Source organism: Pinus tabuliformis, chromosome J, assembly GCF_031772625.1.
Source record: "Pinus tabuliformis cultivar Carrire ecotype Pingquan chromosome J, CPIR1, whole genome shotgun sequence".
Taxonomy (NCBI): Eukaryota; Viridiplantae; Streptophyta; class Pinopsida; order Pinales; family Pinaceae; genus Pinus; species Pinus tabuliformis.
The window spans coordinates 1,293,544,532-1,293,566,831 of NC_142295.1; the positions used below are offsets into that span (position 1 = coordinate 1,293,544,532).

The 22,300-nt window shown below is 34.5% G+C and overlaps 1 pseudogene; it reads right to left on the minus strand.

Annotated features, from left to right (window-relative positions):
• Nucleotides 1-6,253: 6,253 nt before the first annotated feature.
• LOC149232022 (uncharacterized) lies at nt 6,254-8,396 on the minus strand (annotated as a pseudogene).
• Between the last annotated feature and the right edge of the window lie 13,904 nt (nt 8,397-22,300).

Consider the following 22,300-nt stretch of genomic DNA (forward strand, 5'->3'; position numbering starts at 1 on the left):
TCAGAGCTTCTTCTCTCCTCACTCGAATTACTGAAGTGTGAAAAAAAAGCTTGTACTCATTCTCTTCATCCCTAAAATTACTAAAATAGCATTTCTACACTTGACTTACAAAAGTATGAAAAAGAGTTGACAACTCTTCTTTTTGCCCCTCCAAGTAAGTTAAAATTTCTCAATTAACATTTTTTTAGGGACTCATACAAATATTTTTCTCAAAAAAATAAGAAAAGATTAAATGAATTTATCGACATAAAAGTTTATTCTCAACAAACCATAGGAAAAAAATAATGGTATAGAAAAAATGAGAAAAGATTGATAAACCTTTTTTCATATCAATATTCATTAATGATTGCTCTTTTCCATACCAATATTCATTAACGATTACTGTTCTAGGCACAAAAGAGATTTCTACGTGTAGCAAAGATAAAGAGATTTCTCTTCGTAGCAAAGAGAAAAGGTCAAGGCACCCTTTTGAAATAATTTTTAATTTCATTTTTTCCAAACCTACGCTCGTAGAGATTCTTTAAGGGATCACATTCGTTGCCACTAAATCCACATCTCCAACTTTTTGAAGAGCTTTCTCAATTGCATAAGAATGGTGAAGGGTTAGCTGAAAATCTCCACAAAACAAAATTTATAGGTTGAAATATTTACCTAACTATATGAAAACAGTTTCTATACGGTAATAATGAGATAGGTTTATGGGGCCCTTCTCCACATACATCTTCATTGATGACTACTCTCCCGCTAAAACAAGAAATGTTTTAACTAATCATATTAGACGTGATTTTACAGCGAGAAGTGTTTTTTTACAAATATTTTTTTTATTAAATATATTATTTAATATTAAAAAAAGTTTTTTTACTAATATTTTTATTATATATATATATATATATATATATTATACAAATATTTTTTTATTAAATATATTATTTAATATTAAAAAAAATTGCAAATATTTTATATATATATATATATTTCTATTTCTATTATTAAATAAATATCAAAGAAAGTTATTTTAATGAATATCTTTTCTTTTTCAAATCATGTTAATGAAGAAAAAGGTTATTATCATGATGATAATTTTTTGCAAACTATAATATTGACTTTATCATCTTAGTAAACACCAAATGTTCTTGTAAATTATGTATTATTGAAAAAGGAAGTTATTTTAATGAACATCTTTTTCTTTGCAAATCATGTTAGTGAAGGAAAGTGTTGTAATTGAAAAAAGTTTATTATATATATATATATATATATATATATATATATATAATTAATTTTGAGTTTTACCATTTTATGAAAGACCAAATTAATTTTGTACATTAAGATATTTTGATTAATATTATATTATTGAAAAAAGAAGTTATTTGATGAATATCTTTTTTTTTCCAAATCATGTCATTGAAGAAAAAGGTTAGGTTATTATGATGATATTTTTTTCAAACTATAATTTATTTTAGATTTTACCATTTTTTGGAAAATCAAATTGTTCTAGTACATTAAGATATTGACATTAGGTATTTGTAACACCCTCCTCCCACGTTTACCTAAGTTAATTGGTTCGTTGGGGTAAACATGTGATGAGAAGCTACTATGATGTGATTCAACTCCTCATGTATAGTTAAGAATTGGAACCAACAAAACAAAACCATTCTATCCTTTCACACGTGCTACAAAACCTTTAGGAGCCAACCAACCCTTCCAGGTGACCAACCCCTGAGACAAATTGACATCTCACTGGTTTGGACCCTCATTCACTCCCATGACAAGCCATGCATGCGACTGAGGCCTTCCAGTCGTTCCCACAACAAGGCATGCTAGCAGTTGTGGACTTTTCCAGGGCTAGGACTTAGGTCACTGTCCAAAACTTCATGAAACTTTTAGAAATGATAAATAACAATGGAATAAGGCTAATCATGTAATCATTGGTACAAGTACTTGATTTGACCCCTACTAGCCATGACAGACATTTTATCAAACATGTTACAAATATGTAATCTACAGGTCATAACAACCAATCTAAGCATAGGGGTCTCATACTTATATGATATTCGTAAATAAGCATCGTTTCCTTATCACAATAGCTACATTATCATCTATTAGGTCATATATTCATTCTACATACATTTGCAAATCAAAACATGATGAGAGTCATAAATCAAGTCTATCACAAAACATACTCATAGCCAACATATAACCAACAGAAATAAAAAGGATATAGTTGCCATAAGAATCACATATGAACCAGTATATTTACACATGAAATACCAAAGCGAGAAAATTATTATTAATGAATGCAAAATCCAGCTAGGTTTAGAACTTCCATGAACCACCTGACCATAGATTGGATAAACCAAATATTTCTTTCATCCAATCACACCTGTGCCATATTCCGAGCATGAATGTGGGACTTGAAACCAAATCAAATCAGGTTTCCTCAGGCTTTACCACAATCCCCATCGGATCACTAGGCCCTAAACAAGGATGGATGCCACTGTATTTCTCCACCTACACCGTGAGGAATTTTCCTATATCTTAGTCTCTAGGATTTATTGTAAATCTCGCCATACAACGGTCGATGATTCCTAGGCATAATCAAGACTCCACCCTCTAATCTTTACCATATATCTTTGTATTCATCGGTCAAGGATTCCTATGCCTAATCGAGGGCACACGCCTCTAGGCTTTATCGTATATCCTACCATTCACTAGTCGAGGATTCCTAGGCCCATCGAGGCACACAAAATCCGACTTTACCGCAATCTCCCCTTCTCCGGTCTAGGGATTCCTAGGCCTTGTGTTTTTTTCTTTCAAAGACCACCCCACTTAGTTTCAAAACCATTCGGTAGTCCATCTCAACCAAATAAAAGAGAACCCATCACACCATGGCTATCTGTAAATGATAAGGTAAGACTTAAGAACACTGCCACACCTCGAAATCCCATGCCAATGACAACAAGAGAACCAAATACACGCATGCATGTACCATGCATCCCAAATCTAGTGAGGAAATCACACATGAAAATTGATACATACAAGTAATCCCATTGTAGCCACTTGATTCTCCTCTTTCTTGCTTGATCTTTTCTTTCCTTTGCCTTCTTAATCCTTCCTTTTCTTTCCTTGATCCAATGCTAGAGTGCTCCAAGAATGCTCTAAGTGTCCAAGAGAGAGAGAGAGAGAGAGAGCTCCAAAATTGAACTGAAAAAAAGCTACCAATTGATCCTCAGAAGCCCTTTTTATTAATAAGGCCTTTATTTTCTTCAATTTTCCATTATTTTCCTTCATTTTCTTCCTCACATGCAACCTGTGACCTGTGACGTTCCTTTTCTCCTACTTTCCATTATTTTCATAAAATAAAATACCAATTAATGCCTCATGTCTTTCCAAAGTCTTTGCCTTTGCCTTTGCCTTTGCCAATTTCCATTATCCATAATAAACCAAATGAACACCCACACTAGGATGTTTTGAATCCACGTCCCATGACCTTGGTTAATATTTTTCCTTTATTAGCTTTATTTACATGGAATTTTGCTATAGTATTCTTGATCTTGTAGTTCCTCCATCAAATAAAAAATTATAAAATTAGTATTCTACTTACATTAAGTCTATTCAATACTTACCTGAAATTTTATTACTCAAAGTCATGGATTATGTAAAATGAAGAATCTTTTTTGTTTTCCATTCTTATTTAATGTTAGATTTTATGCGTATTTTAGATAATAATGATAACTTGAATTTTCATATGGTGGAGGGAAACTAATTAAATATATGCAGAAAAAACCGTTTATATGTATATATAATTATTTAATTTTTGAATATTAAAAAATACATTTTGAAAGAGGAGTTTAATTATTAGATATTTTTGTTTGGAATTTAATAATATAATTTTATTAAGATTGTGAATTTTAGTTATTAGTCTATCTCAAGGAAAGACTATAGTAATGGATTGGTGATGGCATGTTATGAAATATTATGTAAAAAAATGAGTTCGAGGTTCAAATGCCCATGTGTTGAGAAAAAAAAAACTATCACAACCATACAAATTAAATGGCTAGTAAATGTGGATAGGCATCAAACCATGATATCAATACCATATAACCAATATGACATTTTTTTTCCAAGAAAAAAAAATCATATTTTCATTCATAGAAATGATTGAAAAATACATTCTTGTGTTATTTTTTTATGAAAAAGCCAAAATCAACTATGAGAGCTCATGGGATGAAAAGAGGTTGTGTGACTAAGTACCCATTTACATATAAACGACACTATTATCCAAAGAACCATGAAACAAATTTTGATGAGTACAACCTGTGGAAGTGGCAAAGAGGCAATCTATCCAAAATAAGAAACTGAAAGAGTGCAATTAGTAGGAACTGAAAACAGGAAATGTGTCCCAAAACCAAAAACTTGGATGTCTATAGGATACCCAATATGACACTTGTTGATATGACATTTTCTTTAATTAATTAATTAATTAATTTGAGATAAATTAATTAAAAGAGTATAAGTCACTTAGAGATAAATCTCAACTCTTGATCGGTGCATACTACTATGAATATTCCAACATATTCCATGGAGGTTAAAAGTGAACCATCTACCTAATCATTATTGATAATTAAATTTAAATTTTGGAAGGTCTAATCTAAAACAAACATGCATATCAGCATAAATATTGTTTTTAAAATGTTTGATTGGACCATATTATTGATAATTAAATTTAAATTTTGGAAGGTCTATTCTAAAATAGGCATGCATATGAGCATAAATATTATTTTAAAAACATTTGAATGGACCATAACTTGAAGGTCTTATCACATCATTTGCAGAAAATAATATCATGTGGATAACTGACTCACATATTTTATGTCATACTTTATTGATATGGTTGCAATTTATGGATATATTTTCAATATTCATGCATGATTTTTAGATATTTGTGGATTATTTTTTTATTCTCAAGCTTTGTACGGAAACCATCCAAAAACAAAATCCTTGAAAATAGCAGTAAATAACTTATTTACCATGAGTTATCCCCACCATTATTTAAACAAGTCTTTGCAGACTTACTATCTAAGCAAACAATTAATTCATCAATTTCACATCTCAATTTATTAGTTCCTACGAAAGAAAATCTATAAAATTCTATTGTCCTATTAACCACTATTAATTTAACATTCATTAATATAAGTTATACTTTTTAATAAAATAAACATGCCTATCCGTATAAACATTATTTTTCAATCAAATAATTTATTAGTTCCTACGAAAGAAAATCTATAAAATTCTATTGTCCTATTAACCACTATTAATTTAACATTCATTAATATAAGTTATACTTTTTAATAAAATAAACATGCCTATCCATATAAACATTATTTTTCAAACATTTGATTGGACCATAACTTAAAGTCTTATTGCACCCATTGCAAAATATAGTGCATGTGGATCACTGCCTCACATATTTTATCGTTGCAATATTCATGCAAGATTTTTAGATATTTGTGTAGCTATTTTTAATTCTTAAGTTTAGGGGTAAAACATCCCGAAGTAAAATCCTTGAAAATAGATCATATACTTGCGAGGAGTTACTACCCACCAAAATGCAAGTCCTTGTGCCTAAGCAAGCAATTAATTTATCCACTTCACATCTCAATTTATTAGTTTTGCCAAAGAAAAACTATAAGATTTGATTTGCGTTTTGAACTTATTAATTTAACCTTGACCAATATAATTTATAATTTTTATGCAAGTTTTACCAAAACATACTGTTTTTTAACTTGAGTAGCATTAGCATTGACCAATATAAGATATAATTTTTATACAAGTTTTACCAAAACATACTTTCTAACTTAAGTGACAGAAAATATACTACACTTAAACACTTATTTAAAATATATTTTTAAATATATAAATAAATTTAACAATTTAAAAAAACCTCTAAAATAATTTATGCATCTAAAATTTAGCATTAAAAAACATGATCAACAAAACTAATAAAAAAATGCTCAAAGAACAAACAATTAAACCATACATGATCTAAAATGAATTCTCTAAAATATTTTATGCATCTAATATTTAGCATTAAAAAAACATGATCAACAAAACTAATAAAAAAATGCTCAAAGAACAAACAATTAAACTATACATGATCTAAAATGAATTTATATTTTCCATTTGGATTTAATTATTATTTATAAATCTAAAATACAAAATAAAGAAAAGTCAATATTGTGATATTTTATTCAAATTATAAATGCGAGGACTTCAAACGTTTTCGTAACTGGTCCACGATTCCCTCACCCCATTGTAGGTGGGGACAGTTAGCTGCATTAAGCGTCTCTAACAAACCCAATTTTTCAACATTTGAGAGCTCTTCTAATGCATTACAAAAAGAGACGGAAAGGATTCGGAGCTCTCTTAGCTGCCCCAACCCTTGTATTATTTTGAGGTTGGAACATTTATCCGCCAAAAACTCCTCCAAATATACCAACGCTTCCAGGCTGGGTAAGTCTTCTACTTTTAAGCACTTTCTGATGTCTAGTTTTTGAAGTTTTGTAAGACTGCAAATTCCTTCTATTTTCCTCAGCTGAGGACATGTAAATATTTCCAACTTTATTAGTGTTGGTGGCAGTGCTCCAACCTCCACCAGATTATCACAATAACTGATGTCGAGATGTTTAAGGTTGGGGCAGACACCTTCACCAAAGGTTATATGCGATATTTTTGTATGATATATCTGTAAGTCTTCCAGCCGGTACATGCACTGCTGTTGCCAATTGTCAATGGAGGAATCTAACCTGCTCAACTCTTTTCTGCCCGTTGGATCTGTCAAAGTTTTTCTTTCTTCTTCCACCAGCTTTTTCAACGGCAACTCTCGTAATGGACAATTTGATACCATAAAATTTACGAGATTGTTCAGTTTTACTAATTCTGGTGGTAAAGAGTGTATTCCACAGCGTCTTATCCAAAGCTTTGAGAGCTGAGTCAACTGTCCCAACGAATTGGGCAACAATTTCAATTCTGGACAATTATCTAGCCACAACTCTTTCAAGCTGCCTAGGAGACCCAGCGAATTTGGCAGCGTTCCTAATAAATGACTTCCCAAGTAAAGAATTTCCAAGTTGCTCAGGTTTCCGATATCCCCAGGCAATTCTTTTATAGTTGTATCCAATAGAGGCATTACCTTCAAGGACCGTTGATGTGCGACTCGGGGAGGCAATACTTGCACTTTGTAGCACTGTGAAAGGTCTAAATATTCAAGCGTGCTGATATTTCCAAATGTTTCCATGGACATGGTCATATTATGGCAACCATCCATATTCAGATGTTTAAGTCGAATTAAATTCCTGAAGGAATTGGGAAGCCCTTGCAAACTCTGGCAATGATAGAGATCGAGGTGTTGGAGGTTTGTTAAATACCCGAAAGAATTAGGAAGCGACTCCATATCTGGGCACCTTAGGCATAGGTATTTCAAGGAACGCAGACCACACAATTCTTCTGGCAAAGCTTTGAGATGAATCAACTCTGGTACATAATCCACCACAATCTTTTCGATATGCTTCAGCTGCCCAATGGACTTTGGAAGCATTAAAAGAGGAGCATGAATTGTTAACTCGCGCAACTCCAGTGGTGCCTGCAACGCAATGTTCGTATTTCAACAATAAATAAGAAAAATATACGGTTAATTTATCAAACACTTCAAACGCGTTCCAGACACTGTGAGGGCATATCGATAGAGACAATAATCTATAGAAAACCAAATAAAAAAGAAAAATGACCAAATACAGAAGCAGCTTTAGTTTTAACCTGAGATTCTGCTCCCAAAAGTGTATTCAATTTATTTCCCACCACTTCCAAAACTCTTAAATTCTTCATCGGAATGAAGGAAGGAAGGCAAGAGTAAGGACAGTTGTTCCAGCGAATCCATATCAGATTTGGGGACTCAACCCCTTCTCAATATGCTTTCTAAATGACCATCTTCAGTTGCAACAAGTTGTAACTTCCTGAAACAATTTGGTACTGTATTGTAGATCAGCTTCCTCACGGAGTTTTTGAACACCACATGACACCAACTTTTAAACCATGACCATTCTTCTGTTGATTTTGCAATGCGACGGTAATCAAGGAGGGAACCCGCCGTCGTAATTCCGTGCATCTCGGTTATTACCTGTATATATTTTTAAAACAAACAACAAAAAGATCAAACACGGTAATAAGATTTCTCTGTGTTTCTGTTGATAAATAAGCTTCAAAGTTGTTTCAATAATACAAACACTTACAGACGATTGCTGCCACAAACCATCAATGTCCTCGTTCCATTGCAAGAGGCGACCAGGAGTGTTTTCTTGATCTGCCATATTTCTACCTAGATCTCTGAGGTGGTCATGCATTTTTAACTTATTATTTTCTATGTGCACCTCGATAAGGCACTTGTTTTCTAGATTTAAAAGACCCACCCATCCGTTCCAACCAGATCCATCCCATATTCTTATGGCCATATCCCTGTCCTCTCCAATGAAATAACAGGCGATATCTAAGAATATTTGTTTTTCCTCTTCGTCTAGCGCATCGTAACTTATTTTAAGCCTCTCTTTAATGTGTCATCATGAAGTTTTATTTGGCCAAGTTTATCCAATTGGCCCACCCAATATTTGTCATTCTTTCCATAAAGAAGTGCCCCAAACACTTTCAAAGATAAAGGTAATCCATCGCAGGCCTTGCAAAACTCATCTACAAGATCTTTGAATTCTGGCAGTGGATAAGGTTGCAAGAAAGCATGCGAGCAGAAAAGCTGCTGGGAGCGTTGTGGATTAAGGCCTGTGAGTTTAAAGATTGACGAGTTTGGTATTCCTGAGCTTGTGAGGACATCCTTGTAGCGAGAGGTAACCAATATTAAGCTATCCGAATGAGGGACAACCTTTATTGACAATAACGCATCCAACTGATGCACATGATCTACATCATCTAAAACCACTAGAACATGCAAAGATGAAAGATACCTTCTAAGTATTTCTATGCCTTCACCGATGCTATCTATTTGGTCATTCCTCTGTGTCAAGCCCATAAGAAGTTTGCTCTGCAAGGAATTTAAAGAGACTAGACGTGAAGTCTCTCTGCAATCAAATAAGAAATAGAATTTGTTGAAATTGCAGCTCTTCCTGTTGAAGAGTTCTTTGGCCAGCGTTGTTTTCCCTACGCCACCCAAGCCAACAATCCCCATGACCTGAGCGGTGGTCTTCTGCTTCTGCAATAACATAGTCGCTTCAAATTCTTCTACCTTTTCTTCGAGTCCAGTTGGATATGTGGCCACATACAACGCTGGTTTGTCCACATTCAAGGCTATTTTTCTGCACTCTTTAAGCACACAGTGCACGACGTTTTCCAGCAGCTTGCCCTCGTCACTGTAAATTCACGACAAAACAATCAGAGTATTAGGTGCATATATGAATAGAAGTTAGACGAATAAAAATGACTAGGAGAGTTAAGAGCTCCAACCCATTGTAGGCCTCCAATTCGAAACCGATTATGAAGGAAACGTGAGAGAGGGTTTTTCTCCAATTTTCAAGTGTTTGACGATCGTATCTGCCTGTCTGCTCATGATTTCTAAGTGCTTGAGCATACAATCCATCTTTGTCTTGCGATCGAAGCTCAGAAGGCTTCACATTATAAAAAATGGGAATAATGGTAACCCCAGACTGACACATAAATACGAGTTCATCAAGACACCATCTTGACTCAGCATATTGAGGTGAGAAAATGGCGATCTGCACGTAGGCGGTTCTGATGGCTTCTTCAATTTGAGGAGACAAAAATCCTCCTGCCTGCAATACCTCCCTGTCGAGGAAAGGTTGCAATCCGTGTGAAAGAAGGCGATAGTAAAGATGGCTAGCGAAGGTGTTTTTCACGTCTGGTCCACGGTGATTGATGAATGCAGCATAGCGGTATGGGTATTTAGGAGAAGGGGAGGAGATATATAGTGTGGGTTGAGTAGTGGTGGATGTCTGCAGGTATGCCATTGAAATGAAATAATAATAAAGAAAATGACGATGAGATCGATCGGGAGTTCAGGAGTGAAGATGAAAGCAGACTAGATAATTCGGTTGGTTAGGACTCAAAATGAAAGATGAAGGGACACTGTATTTGCGACCTCGAAATCCATTGGTAATTGCAAACTAAGATGGAAGTAGACTCCGTGTCTCCGTAGGTCAGCAGTCAAGATGAATGTAGCCTCCATATTTTGGACCGAAATGAAAGTTGACGCCATATTTTTGGTGATCTCGATATTTAGGAGCGAAGAATTTGAGCTTGAATTTTTTCAGAGTCATCTGAACATTTTGGCGACCTCTTTATTTTGAATATATATTTTTTTTGGGTTTTTTTCGTTTAAATGATTAATATTTTTGTATATTAATGATAATGATAAATATGATGTATATGGTGTACATATACATACCATATGTAAATGTAAATGGTTGATTTAGTTTTTTAGATTTTTTGAATTCCAATAATTAATCACTATAATTCATATTAACTTAAACTATATTTCCGATGATTAGGTTTTTAACATTTTCTTCTTTTATCTAAAGGGATGTATTAAAGTCCAAGAATAAGAGATAAAATGCAAAAAATGCATTAGAGCCAAGAAATGTATGTTTCTGAGAAATAATTTTCAAGGATGACCACAAATCAAGGATGGTGGTTTTTAAGAGAAAACCACAAACGATACTAAAATGTGGGAGAACTCAAAGGTCTCAACCAGTGATAGTTCAAGGATACTTTGGACTTAGCATCGCAGTTTCTCAAACAACCCAACTTTAAAACTATAAAAGTAGTTCCTAGAACAATTCCTATTATAACATCTTTTGCTAGTGGAAGTGCTCCTTCACAAATCAACAAAAACATGCAATCATCCTCATAGAATATAATGCTCATGGAGCATAAATCAGAACAACTTTGTCTACAACTTTTAATCTGATTTCTGAACTTGGACTCTAGGTTGTAGCAGTACAACTCTGATTATCTCTGACTTAGGCTCGCTCAGGCTAGCTTGATAAATCGTCGAACCTGTAGCATACCATCAAAATCCCCCCTACAACTTCACTGCAAGGCTAGTCAACACTCTAAAACATCTCTTGTTGAATGAATTGTAAATCCTTTTGGCAGTTTTAGACCAATCCCAAGAAGCAATCCATCTAAAATTATTTTTCTTTCTTGTAGTAGTCTTATTTCTGAAACATCTATCTGAATGATGATTCTTATTTCCACAATGCTCACAAGGATAAAGATCATAACAATGATATTTATCATGTCCAACTCTTCACAATATTAACATCTAACAATTTATTGTGGTTGTGTAACAACTTCACCCAGAAATCCAACACTGTGAAACTATATAGTCTTTTAAAAATCAGGGACATGAAAAGAAATATCTTTATTATATCCAACACCAACTCTGTTTTTGTCGTGCACGATTTCTTCCCAAGGTCTAATGAATGTTTTGGAAACTCTAGGTTTCACATTTGTATGCAAATGACACTTAAAAACACTTACTTTGTTGGTGCACTGAATTGTTCCATTATCATTTTTTAACTGTTGATCAATCTCTGAGTCATGCTCAAATAGGTTGTTCTGAACAAAAATAGGTTCAGAATTACAACTCATCTTTAGTTCTCGTAGTTCATCCCTTTGTAACTGTGAGTCTCTTTGGAGAAATTCAAATGTCTTTTGTACATCATGTACATGAGATTGGATATCAACAAGAATAAATAGCTAATATCCACTGTGTCATCAACATTAGATTTAATTAGAGTATTCAATACTTCTAATACTTTGTCGGGTGTCGGCTTCAACCAAAAATGCACCCATTTTATAATCAACAACTATGTAAATCAACAAAAAAGTCTCAGTGCAAAATATTGATATTCTTGATATTGTCGGCCCAAAAAAACCAAAGTCATATAAGAACAAATCTAGTCTAATTGAACCAAAAAATACAATTTGGAAATGAATTCAACTTTATATTAATAATAATCATGAAAACGATGTACATAATATACATATAAATACAATAAAATAAATAAACCATTAATTATCTTAAATTTCTTAATTCCAATAAGTAATCACTATATCACACTAACCCAAACTATAATCCCAAAAATCAAATATCTAACCTAAAATTGGTTTAAAATGTATTAAAATGCATATAAATTAATATTTAAATTACCATTTAAAACTGAACATAAAATTAACCTAAATATTTTGAATTCTCTGTGAAAAATCAACACCCATAACCTAAATATTTTGGATTCTCTGTGAAAAATCAACACCCATAGCCTAAATATTTTGGATTCTCTGTAAAAAATCAACACCCATAACCTAAATATTTTGGATTCTCCGTGAAAAATCAACACTTTGGACTTAAATGAAAAACTTGAATATCTTGGTGAGTACAACCTATGCACACGCTTTCGTCTCAACATGATATTTGGAGGTGTGTGGAATACGAAAGCAACTTAAAGTAAGATTCCTTCCGCCTTTCATTAATTTTCCTCCTACCGCGTCAAAAATCAACACCCATAACCTAAATATTTTGGATTCTCCATGAAAAGTCAACACCCATATTTTGGACTTAAATGAAAAACTTGAATGTCTTGGTGAGCACAACCTATGCACACGCTTTTGTCTCAACATGATATTTGGAGGTGTGTGGAATACGAAAGCAACTTAAAGTAAGATTCCTTCCTCCTCTCATTAATTTTCCTCCTACCACGTCAAAAGATTATTCCCTCTTCGAAGGCTTCCACCATGTGCTGCAGCACGACTTTGCGGAGAGTCCATCCATCACATGAAGAGTACCTCAGTATTCTTTCCTCCCACATTTCCACCATTCGTTTAGTGGTGGAAAAGAATAATACAATTTGTGTTCACATTTTCATGATTGAAATAAGTGGTGGCACAGACCAAGTATCATACAATTCTTGTTTATAATTTTATGATGGAAATATGACGTGGGTATCGACCGTTCATTTCAAATGTAACTATGTATATCTTATCGTATATTCAATTATGGAATACCAATCATTCATTTAATTAATTGTCTTGGGTATATATTATGAAATATAAAGTATTCATTTAATTTGATATGTAATATATATTATATTATATATTTTATTCAGGATAATATATAATGTCCATGAACATTCTTTTCCTTATGGATGTTATATATTCATTATAAGTATAAAATCATCCATCTAATTTAGGATATTGATATAGAGTAATTTAAAATATATTTTATTGATTAAAATATGAAATGCTTATTTTTTGTTAGTAAGATATTTTTTTGTTTTTTAATTAGGTGACAGATTTTTGTTTTTTAATTAGGTGATAGATTTGAATAGTTGGGTTTGCACATTATTGATGGTCTCAAAAGTGGTAATGAGGCCATTAGAAACACACATTCGTAGGATCTTGTGTATGTTTCTAAGAACAAGCATAAGTCTTTAATCTGACAAGTCCCAAACTACCAACCAAGATGTTAGGTAGGCATGGAATAGGAATGCACATGTGTCCTTCAGAACGTGCATATGTACCTTTTGAGTCTTAAATTTTATACACCATGGCTCATTTTTTCCTCATTTTGGATCTCATTGAGCCAAATATCACCTCCTTGGGTTGTATCTAGTGCCAACTCAACAAATTTGATCTCCTTCATGTTCCAGTTAAGCACTCCAATGCAATTTCTTTCGTTTTATTTATTTACTTTTTTCTTTTGAAAAATTGGTTTAAAATCTGATTAAAAAAAAAAAAAAAAAAAAAAAAAAAAAACACCTAAATGATGTTTGAATTGCAGGAGACTTGGTTATCATGAAGCATAATGAGAACCCAAACCCTAACTCAAAATAACCCAACCCCAACCTAGAATAAAGAGATCCTAATGCCAAAATCGATGCACCTTTAGCTACTTTGAGGGAACTCATACATGATCTCCAAAGCACCAGATATCCTTGTTATCAACCTATCAAACACCCTTAGACTATAGGAGAAACCCTAGTCTAACTTCCATTAGTGCAAAGTTGAGAGACACATCTCATATCACCAGAAAAACCCATTTCAGTGCTCTATTGCTCCAAAAGTTCCATAGAAGAGTGATGCATCACGTTGCTGAGGTATACAAGAAGTGATGAAGCTTTCCCCACTACATTGTGTCCTTAATAAGGGAGTAATGAAAGGGTCAACCTTCAAAAATGGAGTTCCCAAGATGTTCAATTCAAATGAGGATGAGATGACTTGTAAATGGAAGTGAATGCATGAAGATAGATTACACTTTTGGGTCAAATGTGGCAATAAAATTTCAAAATTTTGTTGTTTTATCGAATTGAAGCCCTCAAAATTCATATAAGCGTTTTGAATTTTGATTCAGAGTAAAAGGACAACTTGTGGAGAGTTATGTTGTTGTCCTAATGATATTTTTTGCAACAAAATTTAGTGTCATATAATCTGTTAGTGTTCCATTAAATAAGCTGCTGGTCCTTGAAAATTTGTCCACATCTTAACAGGTATGTGTGTGTTCACGTGCAATAACTTAGTCTAAAATGTATAATTTTTAATCTCTCTCTCTCTCTCTCTCTCTCTCTCTCTCTCTAGAGAGAGAGAGAGAGAGAGAGAGAGAGAGAGAGAGAGAACTAATTTATGTATATCAAAATTTATTTTCTTATGCAAAATTTTTTTTTACTATTTTTTTTAAGTTAGTAAATTAATATTTGAATTGCATTTTTTAGACATGTGTTCACGTACGGATTTTTTCTACTATTTAAATAGATTAAAAAACCAAGAGTACCCTTTTGAAGAGGATTCGTAAATGAAGATAGTGGTATTTTTTTTCGTTTTGTATATTTTATATTATTGATTTTTCATTCAACCCCTTTGAAACTATCTGATTTTTTTCAAGCATAACGTTTAAATTAGATGAAAAATATCATATGAATTAAAAAATGCCAACCTCATAAGTCATTGGATAGAGGATCTCTTCATGAATCCAATGTGAAGCAAACCCTCAATCGATATTTTGACATAGTTAAATAAGGGTTTGATTGAGGCCTTCTAACCATAAACTCCCTGTTGTGTTTTGGGCAGGAATTTAAAAAAATAGCTCAATCGAGCTCCTAGGTAACCACGGGTTACATAGGAGCTCGATCAAGGGCTAAAATATTGCTCTATCTAGCTATTTTCCCCCTCCCAACCCGTGTGCTTGCCAAAAAGTGTAACCCATCTTCATGCATTCACCCCATGTCAAATAATTCGAGCCATAGCCTAAATTCTCTTGGTCCTATATGTTTATATACATCCTCCTAAATCCATGAGAATCCTATATAAGGAAGACCATTCTAGGGGAGAGAAGAAGAAATAGAGAGATATCGCAGGTAAATGCTAGTGAAGTTATGCTAGAGAGATATTGCAGGTAACCTCTTTGCATGTTCAAGCGAGCTTGACTTTGCATTGTCAACTAAGGAGGGTCATGATCAAGAAGCCGAAAAGGGACATTTTCATCCAAGTTATAACATTGTACACATTCCACCTTTATTAATGTGAATTTCAGTGTATTTCCTCTAATTCTCATATTCATTTGGTTGCATTTGTTCAGATTTGGATTTACTTGGAAAGTCTAATATTATATCTAGTAATTGTTTTATGCTTAGTAGGAGATCGGAATTACTTGTTTGTGATGTGTGCAAAATGTATATGTGAGTAGCTAGGACTAGGTATCTAGAAGCTTGAGTGAGATTCCACATAGTAATGTTAGTCAAGATCTACATAATTATTCAAGGGTAAAGATATGCAAGCCTCTTTATCAATGTGTGAAAGAATCCAGAGTTGAGTGATCCACCCTCTATATATACAGATCTAGGGTAGGTCTATAGATTTTTAATCTCTTAGGCAACATTAGCTGGAGAAATCTAGTTAATAATTTATCACAATTGACTCTAGCAAGTTTGCTAAATTCAAGCATATCATCCATTTCTAATATCTAAGGCCTATTAACTAATATTTTTGACTATAGGGCTAGGATGTATGAATACTATAAAATTGGTCTAAATAAAGATTAAATTAGGGAATTGAAAATTATCAAACAAGATTTTTATCATGGTTTGTTAACCCAAGAAAAAATCAATGGATATCGGTAAATAAGAAACACATTTGCATGGATTGGTGTGCCTATTGTTAAAGATAAAAACAATACAAGAGAAATAATGATAACAATCACATAAATATCAATAACGCACATAAACCATGCATGCCATGATTTACCTTAGAAAACCCCATTTGGGGAAAAACCAACCTAACAATAGATTTATTATGTAATGACCCTAGTCAAAATCCATGTAATAAATTTAATAAAGGAAAAATAATAACCAAGGTCATGGGACATGTATTCCAAGACGAATGTTCAGCGAAACATAGTGATGGGGATCACTTGTGATTAATTAATGGCTATGGAAATTGCAAAGGCAATGAGAAAGGCTTTGGAAAGGCAAAGTGGGATTAATTGGCATTTTATTTATGAAAATAATAGAAATTAGGAGAAAAGGAAGGTGAAAGGTCACAAGTTGCATCTGAGGAGGAAATTGAATTAAAATAGTGGAAAATGAAAAAAATAGAGGCCTCATTGATAAAAAGGCTTATGAGGATCAATTTATGGCTTTTTTCAGTTTTAGCTTGGAGCACTCTCTTTTATTCTCTCTCTCATACTCTTGGACACTTATAGTTTTCTTGGAGCACTCTTGGAGGAGTGTGGCATACTTGGCATTTGGAGCAAGGAGGCAAAGGAAAAGCAGGAAAGTGCAAGAGGACATCGGGATCAGTGGCCTACAATAGGCTTTGCTTGTAGGTATTGAGTCAGATGTATGCTTTCCTTGCTAGTTTTGGCATGCATGACACATGCATGTGGTTTCTTAGTTATGATTTGTCATTGACATGGAGGATTGCTTGCATTGACGGTGGTTTTTGATAGCCTTTCCATTTCCTGGATAGGTATGGTGTTGTGGGTTTCTTTGCTTCTGTTTTTTGGTTGGTTCTCATTTTCCTTATGGTTGCGGGTTGCGTTACTAGTTCCTAGAGCTGTAGTTGGACAAATGCTCTGGAAGCCCTGTAACAACTTGGGTTGAGTTACTAGTCCTGGAAGCCTTTGTTGGACAAACTCTCTGGAGCCCTTAGTGGGTTGAATTACTAGTCATCGAAGCCCTAGTTGGACAAATGCTTTGGAGCCCAGAAACAACGATGGGTTGAGTTACTAGTCCTGGAAACCTTGGTTGGAACAAACGCTCTAAAGCCCTGGATAGATTGGGTATAGACTGATTTGGTGATGGTTATTGATGTCCGGTCATGAGGTGGAATCATTGGTTGAGGGTTGAGGTGGTTTAACCTCTAGAAGCCATGGTTTGGTGTCCTTGGTTTATTCCATGAGATCCCACATTCATGCTTGGAATATGGCACGAGGGTGATTAGCTGAAAGAGAGATTTGGTTCAACCCAATCTATGGTCGGGTGGTACGTGGAAGTCCCTAACTTGGTTGGATTTGCATATGTTAATATAAGCTCATTTTCCTTTGGTATCTCATGAGTAAATGTGCTTGTCATTATGTGGCTTTAGTGGTTGTTTCATCATTGATATATCTCTAGTTATTTGTTGGTTATAAGCATGTTTTATGATAAACTTGATGTATGGCTCTCATCATGTTTTGGTTAGAAGATGAAATATTAATGAATGAATGACCTAATAGATAACAATGCAACTATTAGGAGGAGACACCAGTCCTCCTTGATGATTCTCAGATAAGTATGAGACCCCTATGCTTATATCTGTTGTTATGACCTATAGATTTCATGTTTATGATATGTTTAATGAAATGTCTGTCATGGATGGTAAGGGTTAGGTCAAGTCCTTGTTCAAGTGTTTGTATTAGTAGCCTTATTTCATTGTTATTTATCAATTCTAGAAGTTTCATGAATTTCTGGGCAAAGGCCTTAGTCCTAGCCCTTAAAATGTGGCTCAGAATTTGGGTTCGTTCACAAATAACTTCCTGAAAAGGGCCAAAGTCACATGGATTCCTTGTTGTGGGAACGACTGGAGGGTCTCAGTCACATGGAAGGGTTTCCATTGGAGTGGCTGGGGGTCTAGTTTAGCAAAACATCAAGTTGTCTCAGGGGTGGGGCATCTGGAATGGTTGTTTGTCTCCTGAAGTTTTTGCAACTCCTAAGGAAGGTCAGATTGGTCTTGTCATATCAGTTCCACTCCATTAACTATACAAATAGAGTTGAATCTTATCATAGTAACTCTTTGTCACATGTTTACCTCAGTTGGATGATTATCTTGGGTAAATGTGGGAGGAGGGTGTTACAGAGTGGTATTAGAGCATGGTTTTGTTCTCCTTGGGTGATGTTTGGTTTTTGTTCTCCTTGGATGAATGTGTTGTCATGTGTACATGTCGGTTGCATATGTGTCCTTATGCTTGTGGTCTATGTGCTTGTTGTGTATGCATGGTGTTGGTCATGGTTTCCATTGTGATTTCATATAGAAGTTGATGGTGTTGTTTTCAAGATGTGTTTATGATGAATGTATGTCAATTGTGTATGTATTGTTATGCATGTGTGTCATCCATATGTTTGTTATGCATAATACCTAGTCGGTGTTATAATTGTGGAATTATTCATGGTAATTGGATGACGATTAAGATGATGTCTATATACTATGATGACTATGATTATACATGTATTGTGATAATTTGGTTGATCTTGCAGACGAGATATTGTCCCCCTGAACTACATAAAGGTATGTTGGTTTATTTATAATTTGGTTTAGATGACATGATATACATTGTTGGAAGAGAATATCAAATATGACTAGCAAGATGATAGACTACAACTCACGAGATTCTCCCTATAGATCAAATGAGAAACATGGTGAGGGATATTATTCTGACATAGTAGACACTTTGTGAAGCTTGAAGGCAAAAATAAGGACTTGCAAAGAAGATAATGAATGAATCATTCAATCACAAGAGAGACTTGCTAGGGAACATGAGAAACAAGCAAAGGTAATGCAATTATCCTTCAGAGCTTGTCAGACTTGCAGAGACAAGGACCGCTTAGAATCAATCATGGGCAGGAAGATAAGACTAATGGAGCATATGGTAGCATGTCTCATGGTGGGAACATGTTGGAAAGAGATGACATGGTTAGAGATGGAATGTTCTTGGATACACCTTATAGATGAGGCAGTGTACATGGGATTTACTCTAGTTCTGGTTCAGACAGGTATCATGGTCATCAACATTATCATCCTAGCAGGAGGAGTGATAGGGGATATTTATCAAATGAGTTCAAGAAAGAAAAGCCACCTACATTTGATGGAGAAATGAAGAAGTCATAGGATGCAGAAGCATGGTTTCTTGGGATGAATAAGTTCTTCAGATTACATGATTACTTAGAGAACATGAAGGCCAAAATAACTACATTCAGTATTAAAGGTAAAGAAGACATCTGGTGGGAAGATGTAAAGAATGTCAGAGGTATTCATGAAGAGGAGTTGACTTGGAGTGAGTTCAAGAGACTTTTCAGGAAGAAGTATCTATCAAAGAGATACTATGATGATAGGGAAAAATAATTCTATGAGTTGAAGATGGGATCTATGACCAATGAGGAGTACACTCGAAGATTCTTAGAGTTATTAAGGTATGTGCCTTATCTTAAGGAGGAGAAAGGAAAGATTCAGATATTCATCAATGGGTTGTTGGTAGCATTCAAGGACATGATTGAGTTTCATGAGCCTAGATCATTGGAGGAAGCCATCAAGAAGCTAAAGCATTGTTAGGAGCAATAAAAGCATAGATCCAAGATCAAGCAGGTTTGGAAAGATAATGAGAAGAATAAAGGAAAATGGGATAATAAGTGAACAAGACCTTAGCACATAGGTAACAAAGATATTCCAGCACCGCCTAATAATTTCAATGCATCTAATAGAGGATAGGGATTTGGATCTGAGGAGAATAACAAGGGTGATGATAGGAAGCCCTTGCAGTGTTAGACTTGTGGAGGAGAGAATCTCATAAGAGATTGTACACAACATCATGGTGGTAGGCCATAGATCTATAGTTCTTAGGAGGCACAGACAGTGGGGGATGTTGGAAAGAGTATTCCTCATATCTATGTAGTACTAGATAATAGGCACGAAGATCACCGGACATCTCTTATCAAGATGGACAATAAGATTTGTGATCAAGTTGTTTCTATTTTGATTAACCTTAGATCTAATTATAATTATGTTAATCCTAACCCAGTGAATAAGTGTGGTTTGAATAACGAAGTGCATGTAGAGTCTTGGTTAGTGTAGTTAGCTATATGTACAAATAAGAGAGTTCATCACTAGGTAAATCTTGTGCATTTGAGTTGAATGGTATGCCTACACCAGCACATCTGAATGTACTTCCATTGGGATCATATAGTATGATTTTGGGTATGGATTGGCTATATCTTCACAAGAGAAAGGTGGATTGTTATGACAAGGCTATTGAGTGCTTGTATGAAAATGGAGAACAAAGGATCTTGCAGGTTAAGAAGAAGGCAACATCAATTAGAATGGTGACAACTATGCAGGCCAAGCATAGTCACAGAAAAGGGTGAGCGTTATTTGCAGCACACATTTCTAGCGAAAAGGGTAAGGAAGTTAAGGATGCAAATGTCTTGAAGAGGTATCCAGTTTTACAATAGTTTCTGGATGTGTTCGCAGCAGATATTTCAGAGTTTCCACCTCATAGGGAAGTGGAATTTTCTATTGATTTAGTACCAGGGGAAACACCAACATTAAAGGAACCATACATGATGAGCACACCAAAGCTAGTGGAATTGAAGTTGCAGTTGAAGGAAATGCTTAACAAAGGATACATCAGGTCAAGTGTGTCGCCTTGGGTGCACCAATGTTGTTTGTGAAGAAGAAGGATGGTACTCTTAGTTTATGCATTGATTACAGGCAGTTGAAAAAGGTGACCATCAAGAATAGGTATTCATTTCCAAGGATTGATGACTTATTTGACCAGTTGAAGGGAGTAACCGTGTTCTTAGAGATGTACCTAAGATCCAGGTATCATCAAGTATGCATTAAGGAAGAGGACATCTACAAGACTAATTTCTAGACTAGGTATGGGATTTATGAGTTTGTTGTATTTCCATTTAGTTTGACTAATGCTCCAACTACTTTTATGTGATTGATGAATAGTGTGTTGTGTCCTTATCTGGACAAGTTTTTTATTGTATTCATTGATGATATATTGGTATACTATAAGATTGAGGAAGAGCATGCTAAAAACTCAGAAACCGTGTTGGTATTGCTGAGGGAGCAACAGTTATATGTTAAGCTCAGTAAATGTAGTTTCTTTTAGACATAGGTACATTACTGGGACATGTGGTTTCCAAGGAAGGCAGAACAGTGAATCCAGAAAAGATAAGAGCTATCATGTAAAGGGAATCTCCTATAAATGTGGATGAGATAAGATCAATCATGGGGTTAGTAGGTTATTATAGGAGGTTCATCACGAACTTCCCTTGGATTTCCTATCAGATTACATCATTGCAGAGGAAAGATAAGAAATTTGAATGGACAGAGGAATGCGTAGCCAAGTTTGAGCAGTTGAAGAAGTTGTTAAAAAAAGATCTAGTATTAAAGACTGTAGATCCAAACAAAAAGTTTGTGGTATGTACATATGCTTGCAAGAGAGGACTTGGTGGAGTCCTGATTCGGGAAGGATAGGTGGTATGTTATGAATCAAGGAAACTGAATGAGAACAAGAAAAATTATCTTACACATGATCTTGAGTTGGAAGCGATTGTCCATGCATTGAAGATGTGGAGACACTACCTTCTTAGAAGGAGATTTGTATTGATGAGTGAGCACCATGGATTAAGATATCTATTTGACCAACTGAATCTAAATTCCAGGAAAGCTAGATGGTTGGCCATGATTAGTGAGTTTGAAATTGATATCAGGTTTATTAAAGGTAAATATAACAGGGTTACATATTCTCTTACAAGGAGAGTACAGGTAAATCACTTTGCAGCTATTAGTTCTTATGGGAAGAATTTACAAGATCATTTACTATAGGCATGTCAGCAAGATGACAGGTACATGGAGCTTAGGCATAGGTTACAAAAGGGTACAGGTGATCAGGATGTGGACTATCATCCCACAGCAGATGGTTTGGTGAGATTTAGAGACAAGATCTATGTGCTAAATGACAGTGAGCTCA